Raw genomic sequence first — 15,780 nt, 5'->3', positions numbered from 1 at the left:
TTTCGACGCTTAAGAGGACTTGCTCTTCTTGTGGATTTGGTGATCCCACATTCTTGTTCGTGGGACACTTCTGTTTTCGTTTATTATTCGGGATTTTGGTTGCGTCCCGAAGTTTGACGATTTTTATGTCTCTTAGAAGCTCCATAGATAGTTGTAGTAATTGTGGGTAGATTGTCAAAGTCTCGTACGACTTAATGGGTGTTTGCCACGTTTATGACTATGACTTATAAAGACTTCCGTTGATTTAATTCATGTGTTCATGATGTGTTGCATTTAATTTATAAATTGTTGAGGCGAATGTTGAACCTGGCGGGTTCAAGTATCATTATTGTGTTGTTTAGGTTCTTCCGATGTTGTTCGTGACGTCGGATGCCGGTCACGTCTAGGGTGGGTTTTGGGGCGTGACATTATGAAATTAATGAAACAAATGATACATAGTGCTAGAATATCTTCTTAGTTCCTTAAATAGATATCTAATTTATTTTATTCTTTTATATGTTTAATATTATTATTTAAACTATTGCTCAAAAATATATCGCAATCTTTTATAGGTGAAAATTATTTTTCCCTTTCTAGTTTGCTTTAAAAATCAAACACATCCCTCAACTTTTAACGATTTACCCGCCCCCCCCCCCCCCCCAACCTCCACTTGCCACCCCCTCCCCCACCCCACCCTCTCCCAATTGAACATTTCAAGTACCTTTTTACCCTTTAAATTATTAAATAATTTCTTATTGTAATTTTTTAATATTACGATTTTTTTTTTCTCTCTTTAACATATATTATGGACTTATCTATACTTATAGTAGTAAAAACTCAAACTTTTTATTTGAGATAGAAAACAGAAACCTTCCAAACATATACCTAATGCATGTGATATACTGTACAAAAATAGTTATTAACAATAACGATATATTTAATAACAATAGCCTTAGTGATTCGATAGTATACTTTAAATGAATTTCATATAATCAGAAAATAATATATTTATGGTAATCAAAGCTCAAAATTCTATAAATCACCCTAGTGTGTATCAATAGACTCTTTCAGCTTTTTTATTTGTTCATTTTATTTTTGAAATTAATTCAAAGAATAAAAACCATTATATTATCTCCATTTTATTTTCATTATTCAATATTTTTATTTTATCTCATTTTCTAAAAGTTTAGCTACCTGATCTCATCCACAAGATGATTTTTCTAAATAATGCAAAATTATATAAATATAGGCAATTTTAAATTAGCCATATCCAGTTTAAATTCAAATTCAAAGATATACGAAAACAATTGAAATGTTTTCGTATTAATTGTTAAGCTAGCCATTAGAGAAAGTAAAAGAAAAGAAAGGAGAACGACTCCTAAATGGCTTCAATTTAATAAAGTATGTTTATCAATTGAGTTAATTAAGTAATTAAGTGGTCATAAGTATATTAATATGATTTAAAATCCTTAATTTGATATACACGTCGAACATTTCATATTCATAAAGTCAAACAATTGACTGATCACGAGAAACCTTCCGACCTGGTAGGGAAAATTAGGTTCGAAATCATCTGTATAGATTACTATCATGTTATCTATAAAATTAAAACTAACTTTTGAGAAGTAAAAGAACAACTAAATGAGGAAGAATAACTATCATCGTCTCACAATACCAAATTAGCTCTCTCCTATCAAATTTCTACAACTAATTTCATTTATTTACAACCAATTGATGTCTAATGTTATTTATTTTTTTCTAAAATAGAAAAATAGCAGTCTAAATGAAGCAATTTGCATCTATATATTCATCTATGAGTGCTCTTCCAAACACATCATTATGCTCAATACTTGCATCCATGGTATCAATTGGACATACATGAAAACTTTGTCCCATCATAAAAAAAGTTCATATCTCCTCTCTGTGCTTTTGACCCTGCCTCACTTATTTTGAGTTGGATAGATCTGCAATTTAAAACATAAAATATAAGCTGAGAAAACTAAGATTAGGAGAAATTTGCTAAGTATCAAGCTAAGTTTCAATTTCTTAACGTCTATGCTATTAATAATGCCTAATAACCACATAAAATAAAGTCATTTATTGTTGAAACTCAAACATAAGTAATAGCTACTGATTAATCTCTTCATTACCCTCATTTTTCATTCAGTCTTTAGATACATACACCTCCATTTTATATCAATTATTATAGTTTTTCAAAAGAAATATCAATTCATAATCAACAAAGTAATAATGAAACAAACAACTGATTAGATGGAAAAAAAAAAAAAAAGAATAACTGCAAATGTCCATACTAATGCTAAGAAAGATGCTATCCTACTTTTATTTCCTCCTTAGAGATCAATAAACATATCATACCATGAAAATAAAAATGATCACATAACTTTATAGATGATAAATCTATCATCATTCATATCCTTAAATTTTTTGTAGCCAAATTGACTGGAAATAATTTTCAAGAGTTTGAACTACACTCTTACCTTTCTTTGTCGTTAATACGTTCAAGTTTGTGGTCATGGCAATTCATGTAAATATCAACATTGTAAAACCTGAAATTCACGAACAGAATCAAAGTTAATATTTGACAAGAAAATCTGCAATTCTTATTACCACGTGTTCGTCATGAGAAACTTGATAAGCACGAATATATGATCTAGTAATTGTATCAACCTTTCCGGAATCATAAGCTATTATTATAGAGAGAAGAAGGACCCAAAACGTATGTTTATCACTAATAATAAAACACTACGATTAGAATTCAAATTTTAAAATTATATCTGATTTGTTTAAAAAAAACTTTCGTCTGTATTCATTAGGAGAAGTCATGCCCGTTTGGCTATAAAAATTGTTTACTTTTTTTTTTCAGAATAATTTTTCACTTTATTTGAAAATCGGCGTTTGCCCTTGAAAAATCCAAATTCAACTTGAAGTTGTATTTCAAATTTGGAAAACGACTCATAACCTATTTTTCAACTCACTTTTCACTTTTGAAATTGTATTTAAGTACATTTAAACATGACCATCATTCCAAATATTCTTTTCAAAAAATATAATCAATCGCAACTCACTCCATAAATTCCAAATAAAGTGAAAATTTTGGAATCTATGGCAAAACGCCTACTTAATATTTTGAATTGTAAACAAACTCTCGAGAGGATAGACCAACAGAGTTGTATCTTGTTCAACTTGTATGAACTATATTACCAAACTAATTTTATATTCTAACTTATCCTAGAAAAATCTAATAAAATAATAAATAAAGTAGAACAAATATCTTAACGTACATGTAGGTATTTCAAGCTTAAATGGTCTCTTTTATTTTTTATATAAATTTGAGTTTTAATTTTAATGATTTAATTTCTATGTGAGAAGTTTAATCTTTATTTCTTAGTTTAAATTGTATGTTACTAATACCCACAGTAAATATTGTCCTAAAATTGTGGAGTGGCTTAACCTTAAGGTTGATTATTATATTTATAGGTTTCAAGATAATGCCATGTTTTAATAAACTCATACGGTAGATATTGATGATTTTAAAACATTTAGCATCCAACAACAACAACAAAATCCCAGTATAATCCCACCAAGTGTACGCAGACTTTTCCGATAAACTCTCGACTCAAGGAAAACCATTTTAGAAAAGTAGATTTTATTTAAATTTTAAGACTTTATTTTCTAATTCAAGATTTCAATATTAAATATCGCGGTTGCGATTACATTAGATGTTTCCATATAACAAAAATAACATTTCTATCATATCCCAGTAACATATATAAAAATATTCAATTTATAAAATATTAATATAACTAAACTTTGATTTAGTAAAACTAATGTTTTTTATCATCTCCAATTTGACATATTTACAACTAATTAAAAACAACTATTAAACATAATATAATAAAGCTTTTTAACATTAGCAACAATGGTATTGATATTTCTATTCAACAATTAACGTGAAGATCATATAGACAATATTATATACACGGCGAGAAAAGGTTTTGTTCTTGAAATGAAAATAAAATCTAAATAGTTATAACTAATAATGCTATAAAAAAATACCATTTTTTTTTTTTGCTTGTCTCATCTCCTTTTGTTAGATCTCATGATATGCCGGAAGATAAAAGTACTCTTCTGCGCCTTTTGTTGTGTCCATGTGCCTCTACTACATTTTTCTTTTTAAAAACTGAGAATTAAAAAATAGAGCAACATTCTTCAAGTTTAACAAAGCATTCAAAAGATGAGGAAATTCATTTAGAGAGAGAGAGAGAGAGAGTTAGTAGATTTAATATACCGTATATAAGAAACTGATGATAAACTTGATGTTGTTGCATGACTGCATATAGAAGAAGCGAGAAAAGTTAACATAAAAAGGTTAAATTGTATCACCAAAAGCAGCAATAAGGTAATTAACATAAAGTATAATAACTAAAAACATGAATAATGAGGAAAGAAATTGTAACACCATAGACCACAAACGAATTCCAAATTAAGCCACATGTAAAGAAAATATCACACAGAATAATAATTGATGAGAAGCATAATCAAATAGCTTCATAAGTAATGAAAACAATAAATCAATAAGAATTAAAATTTTCATACTCATTACAATTAATAACGTACTGAGCTTTGTAAATGTCCGCTTCTACTTCATATTTTAGGAGATTAAATAGGTGAAGGAAAGAGAGATATTATTATAGCTACAGATAAAGATATAGAAGTCAAATAAAAAAAAAGTATCCAACTTAAGTAAAAACTCTATCTTCAAATTAAAATTTAAATCAAAAGATTATCACAATACTATGATGCAAGCAAAATATTGATGCGTAAAATGCAACTTTTATCTTCTTCTTTTTTCCTCCTTTTTTTCTCTTTCTTCCCTCCTTATCCATATTCAATTTTATGTTCAAGCCCAATTGAGATTTAATAACTTTTGTAAATTCAAATACTGTTATATTTCAAATGAATCAAATTCAACATATCTAAATTGATCTCAAAATAAAACTATTTAAAATAGTAAATAAATATCTATCATTTATATGACAATATCTAGTTTATTATTGTTATTACCCGTTTTAAAATATTTATCCTCAAATTGAAAATTTTAAACTTATTTTAAAAAATAATATTATAAATTAAGTATTTCAAATTCAAAAATTTCAATTGTGTTGATTTGGATAACCACAATGTTATAAAACAAAGTAAAAAGGAGACAAAAACTCGTGATTTAATTGCTATAAAAAGGAGCCAAAAACGTGGGTTTTATTGGCTAAATTGTCATTTTATATGTTCTAATTAAAATTGAAGTCTAATTTCATCCGTATAGAATTTTGTACAATTGGAGAAGTTTGAGGTGACTTATAGTTTTTGAATTTGAATTGAATGTGATTTGAATTTAATGTTGTTAGTGCTTATTTTTCAATTCAAATTTAATCACTTTATATTTGTTAAATGGATCAATGCATAAATAGCCATAGTTTTCTCAATCCACCGTTTTTTTTTTTTTTTCTCTTTCTATTATAATATATCAATTTTGTAATTGATAAGGATAAAGATGAGATGTTGTAACCACCTTTTAAAAAATTAGACTGGCTTTGAATTCAAAAGTTCAATTAAAATTTATTTTTTAGTTTTAAAAATAAATATATCAATTATTATGAGATATTTTTTGGTTATTAAAAAATTTTGTCTTAATTCTTATTATTGTTGTCTTAAATTTGCTAAGTGGCTTGTTATTAGCTTGCCACTTAGCTTAATCACAATGCTTATACCTATCCTATTTTATATACTAGTATTAGAACCCGGGCGTTAAAATTTACTACTTAAGATTTGGAAAGCAATGAACTTATCAATGTTGTGTTTTACAGTTGCGTTCACTCATTTTTTTATAGCTAAAATAATATCATATATAGTTGTCTATTTTATTACTCCTTCCATTTCAATTTGTTTGTCTGTTTTTAACTTGATACGGAGTTTAAAAAAATAAAGAAATTTTTTTTAAGCTTGTGGTCTTAAACTAAAATTAAGTAACATGTACCAAAATGTCCTTTAATCTTATAGTCTTAAACATGCCATGTGAAAAGTTATAACTAAAGAGTTGCCAAAAAGGGAAAGAGATTCTTTTTGTAACGTACTAAAAAGGAAAGTAAGACAAACAAATAGAGTGGTTGTTTTCTTCTTTATTTGTGATTGTGATAACGTTGGGGGTGCTTCAGAGGCAAATTAATAACTCACTTTGCCTGAATGCAGGGTGAAAATCCATGAAAAGAAATTGATGTAGTAGCTGAAACTGAGTGCAACACCAAAACTCAACAGGTATTTCAATTGTGCTAAGAATTAGCCTTCAAGAACGCATTCAATTTCACATTCATCGAAAGATTTTTTATATCATATTAAAAAACAGTAAACAATAGCTTAAAAATTAGTAACTGATATAGAGAGACTTTTTTGTTTTCGTAGCACGAAGGTTTATTATTTATTATTTTGCACATACTTCCGAGATCATATGCGTTAAAATATTTGTAAAGATGACGTTGGTATTTTTCGGAGGCAAACTAATAACTCAATTTGCATGAGTGTAGGGGAAAAAGCCTTATATAGAATAATGAAAACAGGTATTGTTATGAAGACAATGCCCAATACCAACAGCAACAACGACAATATAAAACTTGTTCATATCCAAAATAGCTTATAGACATTGTAAAACAAATGTTTAACAAAGAAAAAAACCTGACTGAAATAAAAGTGTGCATTTAGTTACTACAGTCTCCTATAAGTGAAGAACTCGTGTTTTTTTTCCTTCTTAATCACTCTCCGAACCCTATTGCTGGATAGTTTCGCATTCAACTCATCATCATGTTCTTGCATTGAAGATCTGCCTACGGATTTGCTTATCTTGGTAGATAGTTTTGCATTCCAATCATCACCATCTTCTAGCACGAACGATCCACTTTCTGATATGCTTTTCTTGATGGAGTTTGTAAAGAAGACATCATCTCACTTTCAAAGACATACAATACTACAGAAGAAACAACATGAGTTTTGATACAAAAAGTGTAGGAGCATCTAGATGAAAAAAATATCTAAATTTTTCTTCTTTTTATAAAGAGCACGTAGCCAAACCTTTATCCAAGCTACAAATACAAAACAGTCAATTAGTTGAAGCACCATAGAACTACCAAGGATACTTGTTTTCGAACAGTTGGAAATACAACATTACCGATGGATAGTATTAGATGCTCCATGACACTGTGTATGTGAAGATGTTGGGTTTGTATCGTTCATTAATTGGACTTCCGCTACTTAGATTATGTTTTAAGTGAATTCAGCGGACTAAATTTAGCACAATGACAATGGACTAAATTCAGCAGCTACTAAACCCAAAAAAGAAATATTTTTACGCACCAAACACAACTAATTTAAACATAACAAAAATATGCAAAACATAGTAGTTGTATAAACAAAGTAAATTCACATAGCAACACAACTAACAAATTCAGTAAAAATCGCATCTTTTAAAGAAATTTAGGTCAAGTTCACACCGTAATCACATCAGACTATACTCAACTTTCAGAACTACACCGAGAAAAGCTACTGTAAACAAAAAAAAAATGCTAAACAGAGTGAAAATATAAAAGCAAAATGAATACACAAGAACACAGCCTAAATAAATTCAAGTAACAATCGCATTTTTTTAAAGAAATTTAAGGTCAACTTCACACCATAATCACATCAGACTATATTTAACACATTTATTTTTAAAACTACACCAAGAAAAGGTAAAGTAAGAAAAATGTGCAAAACTTATCCTAAAAGATAAGATAAACTCACTAAGATCTGAAAGTTCAAATCCTGTCAATATGAAATCTAATTTGGTGGATTAGAATGAATTAGAATTAAGAAATCAGATTTTAGGGATAGGGAATAAATTAAACAAACAAACCACTGAATTGCTTTTTTCTATTTATTATTTTTAATTTTATTAGTGGCATTGCTTGAAAGGTCTAAAATAACCAAACGTTCTCAGTGTGTATTTGCACGAAACTACGAAGTGTGAAAAAACATGTGTATAAAAATCAATATGCTGTAAACATAAACATAACTTGTAGAGTTAATTATAAGCTCAATCCTTTAAGTAAGTAATCATCTCTCCATTTCTTCATACTCCTAAGTACTAACAACCTCGCATGATGTATTGAACCAGCTGGTATCATTTGATGTTCCATCTCAAAAATTCATGTCCTTTCAACATCCATATTTTTTTATAGTGACATAGTAGACCATTTCCTTATTACGTTTGGTCAGGGTATGCCTCGCTGACATAGTAACAATAGAAGAATTGTTAAACCAAAAGAAATTAAAGAAATAAACTAACACTATTCAAATGCGTACAACAAAAGACAACATAGACAGGACTTTTGAAGTGGGAAAGCATCTAACCTCATCTGACTCGATCTTCCTCACATGTTTTTTCTTTCTCCTTCCCAGCAAAGGTGTTTGTCACGACCCGACTAGGGACCATGACAGGTACTCGGGGCTAACCACCGAGAACCGCTCATACCATTACCCATCGTACATATTAAGCGTTCATTCATTAATCTTATACTCAAATCATAGGAAGAAACCACTTTTCAGTTCGAAACATAATTACCTTTATATACATATGCCCTTCGGCTATCAAAATAATGTACATACAATAAGGACATCGTGAGACCATACTACCCACACATACGTATCTACAAGCCTCTACTAGAGTGCTAGACATAGGGATGGGACAGGGCCCCGTCATGCCCAAAACATATATATACACAAAAGAATAAATCAATGGCACCTCCGGAATAATGGGGTGCTATCAAAGTCCGCTAATAGCTCCTACGAGTCGGATCCCCGCCACTACCTGTGGGCATGAACACAGCGTCCAAAGAAAACGGACGTCAGTACGAACATTGTACTGAGTATGTAAGGCATGAATGAAATGAACATAACAGAGAAATCATAAGACATAAGATGAAGATATAACCTGCTTAACTTTTAAGAGTGGATGCATTTCATACATATATCATATATAATCGTAGTACATGTATCATCATATCATATATATATATATATCATCATCGTTAACCCGCGTATATATATACATCATATATATGGTGTCATGCCCGGCCCTCTAGGCTCGATATAACCATAGCAGCCCGCCTTAGCGGTGACATGCCCGGCCATCTAGGCTCGATGTAACCATAGCAGCCCGCCTTAGCAGTGACATGCCCGGCCATCTAGGAACGGTGGAATCATATGCAGCCCGCCCTTGCGGTGACATGCCCGGCCGTTTAGGCACGGTGGAATCGCATCGTCATATACTCATCATAAACTTAACATTATTATACATCTCATAGGCATATCATGACCTTATCATAACTTAGCATCATTATACATTTATCATCAAAACATACATTAGAACTTGAGGGCAACTATGGCTATGTCGGGGTGACAAAAGGTCGTGAACCCCCGATTACATTATGGAGTGATCATAATCATTATGTCTCACCTTGAGGGGACTAACATTTTAAGGTGAGTGTACACAAGGAAAAGCATCAATGGAACCATACTTAGGATCGCTAACCTCATGGACATTGTATATTACTCTAGGATTCTTTATACTTAAACTCATTATCAACATTGTCATGCTCGTATCTCATCTCTTTTCTTTATGATATGCGTATAAAGCTCTTTATAGTCATGGACTCTTAATTTCCATTATTTAGGAAGATCACAGAAAAATAGGAAGATTCATGTCATAGGAGTCATGCCTTAGGAGGAAAGGATTAGCCTTACATACCTCTTTCGTTTAACAATTCTCTTGCTTAATTGTTCTCCTTCAATGCTCACGTTTCTACCTTCAAGAGAATTCGCATCAACATTAGCTAATCGATTATATGAACGTGCTTACTAATGCTAGAGAAAATTGGGCAGCATTTCCTTTGTTTATACAACTTTCCCCATATTCCATATCAACTCCCAAACATCCATAACAACATTCACAATATTATAAGCAACAATCATCATTCATCTACATTATCCACATTTCACAATTTCACTTCAATTCCTCCATAATCATGGTCATAGTTCACTATTGTATTTTCTCATATATATAATAGTTATCCCATATTCTAATGTCACTTATAGCATACTTACAATCACAACATATCAATATTCATGACTCATTCCAAACTACTACTCAAAATCTCATTATTCCTATCTTTGTGACCCATTTTCTATCTCCTTCCATAATCTAAGTCTTTCAACCTCTCATTACCTTAAACAACATGAAAAGATCATAAAACTTACCTTAGATAGTGTAGGAATAAGCCTTGAGTTGGAAATACTTCTCGCACCAAAACCCTAGTTCACTTCCATTGGAATTCCTTGGCTTGGATGAACTTCAATTTGTTTCATACACTTGATTTTGTTGGTTTGATGAAGTTGATCATCAATTTCTCTTGGGTTCTTGTGGATGAAGAGTGGAGAGTTCTCTAGAGTGTTCTTGAAGTGTGGAGAGAAAAATGAAATGAATGGAATGAGATTGGTCCCTTATATAAATTTGAAAAATTTGACCCGATCGTATTTACGGACCAACATACGGTCCGTATAAATTATACTGGCCGTATGTATGGCCGTAGATCTGGTCCAGTGAAAGACCCATTCTGGTCACAACATACGGCCTAACATACGGCCAGTATGTTTTATACGGCCAGTATGTTGGGCCGTATAATGCCCAGCTTTCCGAAGTTCGTTCTCGTCGACTCGTTTGACCTCCAATCCTTATGGAACCTTCTTGACACTTGTTTAACACCTCATTACCAATCTAAGGGACATTATAACTCTTCTCTAAAACATCATTAAGCCATCATTAATTCGATACTCGTAAATCTTGCCCGACACACAACATATCCCTTACTTTCCTTGACAACTTTCTTCCCTTACCTCAAATGTCTTTGAAATCTCGATTAGGATCATCAAATGCTATTTCTTACTTATAAAAACATCGTATACGTCGTGCCCTTCGTTAGTCTATTCACTGTACGTTAACGGAAAATTTTTCGAGGTGTAACATTCTTCCCCCCTTTTGGAATATTCGTCCTCGAATGTTAAGCACTCGGGAATTCTATAAAAATTTTGCCAGAGTTTCTCTTGTAATATGGCACTACCATCCTGTCACAACAGCCCACAATAACATTGCCTCACAGGGGCACAACACAATAGCAATATAAGTTGGCCACACACGACCCATATGCATAAAAAGAAAACATACATACCTCATAATCCCGATGTTTCATCGTGGGTCTCTTCTCAAAAACTGGAAATAAGTACGGGTATTTGATTTCATACTCTTTCTCGCTTCCCAAGTCATTTCTTTCTCGGTTGTTATTTCGCCATAAGACTTTAAATCGAGGCTACTTCCTTAGTTCGAAGTCTCCGTACTTGCCCGTCTAATATGGCAATGGGCACTTCTTCATAGACTAGCTTTTTTCCGTCTCTTGAACATCATCTATGGGAACAATACTCGTAGGATCTCCAACACATTTTTGAAGCATTGAGACATGAAAAACTGGATGGACTGATTCAAGTTCTAGAGGCAAGTCCAATTCATAAGCTACTTGTCCCACCTTGCGGATAATCTTATAGGGTCCAATATATCAATGACTCAATTTCCCTTTCTTGCCAAATCTCATCACACCTTTCATTGGCGACACCTTCAAAAAATACCAGTCATCAACTTGAAATTCTAAGTCTCAACAATTCGGCGGTTGTCCGCATAATATTTTTGGCGACTTTGGGCGGTCAACAATCGATCTCGGATCACCTTGACTTTTTCTACTGCTTGTTGGATCAACTCAGGGCCTATTAGCTGTACTTCTCCTATTTCAAACCATCCAATTGGAGACCTGCACTTCCTTCTATATAAAGCTTCATACGGAGCCATTTGAATACCGGAATGGTAGCTATTATTATACGCAAACTCAATAAGGGGTTAGTGGTCATCCCAATTACCACCAAATTCTAGTACACATGCTCGTAGCATATCCTCCAAGGTCCGAATGGTACGTCTCTCTTGTCTATCGACCGCGGATAAAATGCCGTGCTAAGCTTTACTTGGGTACCTAAACCTTCTTGAAAAGATTTCTAGAACTTGGCTGTAAATTGTGCTCCTCTGTCTGTGATAATGGATATCAGAACACCATGGAGTCACACAATCTCCTTAAGATACAACCTAGCATAATCTTCCGCTGAGTATGTGGTTCTGACTAGAAGAAAATGAGCTGCTTTCGTCAATCTATCCACAATCACCCATATAGAATCATACTTGCAGATCGGAATGGGGTAATCCCACAATAAAATCCATGTTGATCACTTCCCATTTCCAAGTAGGGATTTTTATTTGCAATAATCCTCCAAATCTTTTGATGTTCGATTTTCACTTGCCGGGAATTTGGACATTGAGCTACAAATTCTGCTATGTCTTTCTTCATTCCATCCCACCAATAAATTAACTCGAGATCATGATACATCTTTGTCGCTCCCGGGATGAATAGAATACCGAGAATAATGAGCTTCTTCTAGAATTCGACCGACGTAATTCGCAACATTCGAAACACATACCGCCCTCGGTATCTAAGAATTTCATCTATAGAAATTTCAAATGGAGACTTCTCTTTTTCATGAAATGTGTTCTCTATAATGGCTCAACCGAGGATCTTCATATTAACGCTCTTTCACTTCCATATTCAAGAACGAAAGCGGGATTATTAATACCAATCCCGCACTTCCGAATCAATTAAACGTACTCCAAGATTAGCTAGTTGGTGGAGCTCATGAATCAATTCTTTCTTCTTCGAAGGAACTTCACATAGGCCGCCCATCGATCGGCGGCTAAATAGGACGCCTACTACATTTGCCTTTCCGGGTTGTATAAAATACTCACATCATACAACAACAACAACATAATCTTTCAATACGTGAGGTCCTGGGAAGGGTAGATCAATTCACCCGTCCGAGAAGTAGGACGGCTGTTTCCGAAAGACCACGCCGGAAAGGCAAAATACTCACATCATAATCTTTCAATTCCAACATTTCCCTTGTTTGAAATATGTATTGAAGACTCTTGTGATCTGTATAGATATCAACATGCACACCATACAAGTAATGTCTCCACATCTTTAATGCATGTATAAATGCAGCCAATTCGAGATCATGAATTGGGTAGTTCTTTTCATGTTTCGCATAATGTCTCGAAGCATAAGCGATGACTTTACCGTGCCGCATTAACACACATCCTAACCCAAACACCGAAGTATCACAATATACAACATAACCATTTGGCCCTTCGGAGTGTCAAGAGCCGAGGTTAATTTATCCTTCAACTCTTGGAAACTGCGTTCACAAGCATCATTCCACCGAAATTTAGCCACTTTTGGGTTAGCTTCACCAATGGGGCGAAATAGAGGAAAATCCTTCTACGAACTTCTATAGTAACCCGCCAATTCCGTAAACCTACGAACTCTCGTAGGCATCGTAGCCCTTGGCCAAGTCTTCAAACCTTCAATTTTTCGAGTATCAACTTGAATGCCATTATCTGAAATAACATGACCCAAAAATCATACGAGAATTCAGCCAAAACTCGCACTTTGAAAATTTTGCATACAATTCTCGAGTTCGAAAATTCCAAGAACAATACGTAAATGATCCGTATTGCTCGATTCGTACTCCCATACTAGAATATCGTCAATGAACACTATGACAAATAAATCCAAGAGAGGTCAGAACCGAATACATTATTCATCAAATTCATGAACACTGCCAGAGCATTAGTTAACCCAAATTACATCATCCGAAATTCATAATGGCCATATCTGGTTCTGCAAGCTGTTTTGGGAATATCTTCTTCTTTAACTCTTACTTGATGATAACCTGACCTTAGGTCTATTTTGGAAAATCACTTGGCACCTTGTAATTGATCAAACAAATCATCAATCCTTAGGAGAGGATATTTGTTCTTTATCGTCACCTTATTCAACTGCCTATAATCGATACACATCCGTAAGGAACCATCTTTCTTTCTCACGAATAGGACTTGCTCCTATCCGAGTGATGAACTAGGTCTAATAAACCCTTCTCAAGAAAATCCTTCAATATCGTCACCTTTAGCTCTTCCGACACTTCTTAGGAGCCATTCGGTAAGGAGGAATAGAAATAGGCTTGGTATCCGGCAACACATCAATAGCGAAATCAATCTCTCTCTCCGAAGGAAGGCTTGGAAGTTTATCTGGAAAAACATCCAAAAATGCATTCACTACTGGAACGGATTGGAAAGTTGGCAACTTTGTATCAAGAATTAACTGAACTAAAGTGATAAATATAGGTCATTGTATCATCTTTCTTACCTTTAGGAAATAAACCTACCTCTTGGAGATTTAACATTACCCCTTCCATTCTAGCACGGCCTTCTCGTGAAATTGAAATCGAATGTTATATCCCGTTTTTTTTTTAACATCGGATTATTTGTAAGCTGAGGTGGGGCCCACACGTCAAGATTTTTTTTTGGAACATGTGACAAGTTATATGAATCACATATGTGGAGTTAAACACAATTCAAGAAGGACCCTTGGGCCAAATCAAAGTGGAAGCCCTCCAAACGAATATTTTTAAGAAAATGTTTTCGGTGACTCGACTTTGAGGAGAAAAAACGGTATTATAAGTTTGGAATTTGGAAAAATACCAAGAAATATAAGTTGTAGATAATTGAATTAGATTTCCAACCATAGGTCGTGAGTTCCCAGGTGACATCGGTATAAGGAGATATGGACATTTTAAGGTCGAAAGGTCAGTGGGCTATGCCCAACTCGGGACCAACCGGGTTGGCCCAAAAAAAAAAAAGAGAAAATTTAGGCCCAAAATTGAGGTTGGCCGGCCATGGTGTAATGGACCAAGCCCATGGGAATTTTCCATGTGGCAAATTAATATAAGGGATCATTTAAGTTGTCTTGAAACATTTAGAAACTTCAAGAAATAAGAGAACAAGAACAAAGAAGAAAATAAAGGGCCATACGGCCAAGCTCTTGAATTTTTGCCCCTTTGAAATCTTTCTCCAAAAATTATTTTCTTGTGATATTTCCACTAATTCAAGGGTCCTTTACAACTTGGTGTAGTTGTTTTGGAAGAAAGAGCACTTGTTTCTTCAAGTTGACAACTTGGTCAAGTGAAGAAGATTGTAAAAAAAAGGGTAAGAATCAATTCCTTTTTCTTATGTTATGAAGGTTTGTTTATATTGTAGTATGTAGAAATGAGTAGAAATTATGGAAATATGGAAGTTTGCAAAGTGGGTATGTATGTAAGGGTGTAGCCGTGTATGTATATTGTTGTATATATAATACGAGTTGAATTTTATGTTGTATTCTAGTTGTGGTTATGATGAAATTTATATTGGAAATGAAAGTTGAATGAATTTGGTTGAAGTTGGGAAGTGGGAATTATGGCCATGTGGTGTGGAGATAGAAATGGAAATGAATTAATTTTGTTTAATATGTTAGTTGTGTTGTTGTGATTCTTATAATGTAAATGAAGGTTAAATGGTTTAAGTTGGTATTGAATTGGAATGTAGAAGATTATGTCACTTTAGAATGATTTTGTGATATTATGGAAATGAAATTGTTAAGATGTAAATTATGATTAGTGGTTGATGAAATTGGAAGATGGAAATATGTTATGAATATGTATGTTGAAGATTAGAAG

This window comes from Lycium ferocissimum, chromosome 5 (assembly GCF_029784015.1).
Source record: "Lycium ferocissimum isolate CSIRO_LF1 chromosome 5, AGI_CSIRO_Lferr_CH_V1, whole genome shotgun sequence".
Taxonomy (NCBI): domain Eukaryota; kingdom Viridiplantae; phylum Streptophyta; class Magnoliopsida; order Solanales; family Solanaceae; genus Lycium; species Lycium ferocissimum.
Note: the sequence above shows the minus strand (reverse complement) of the source record.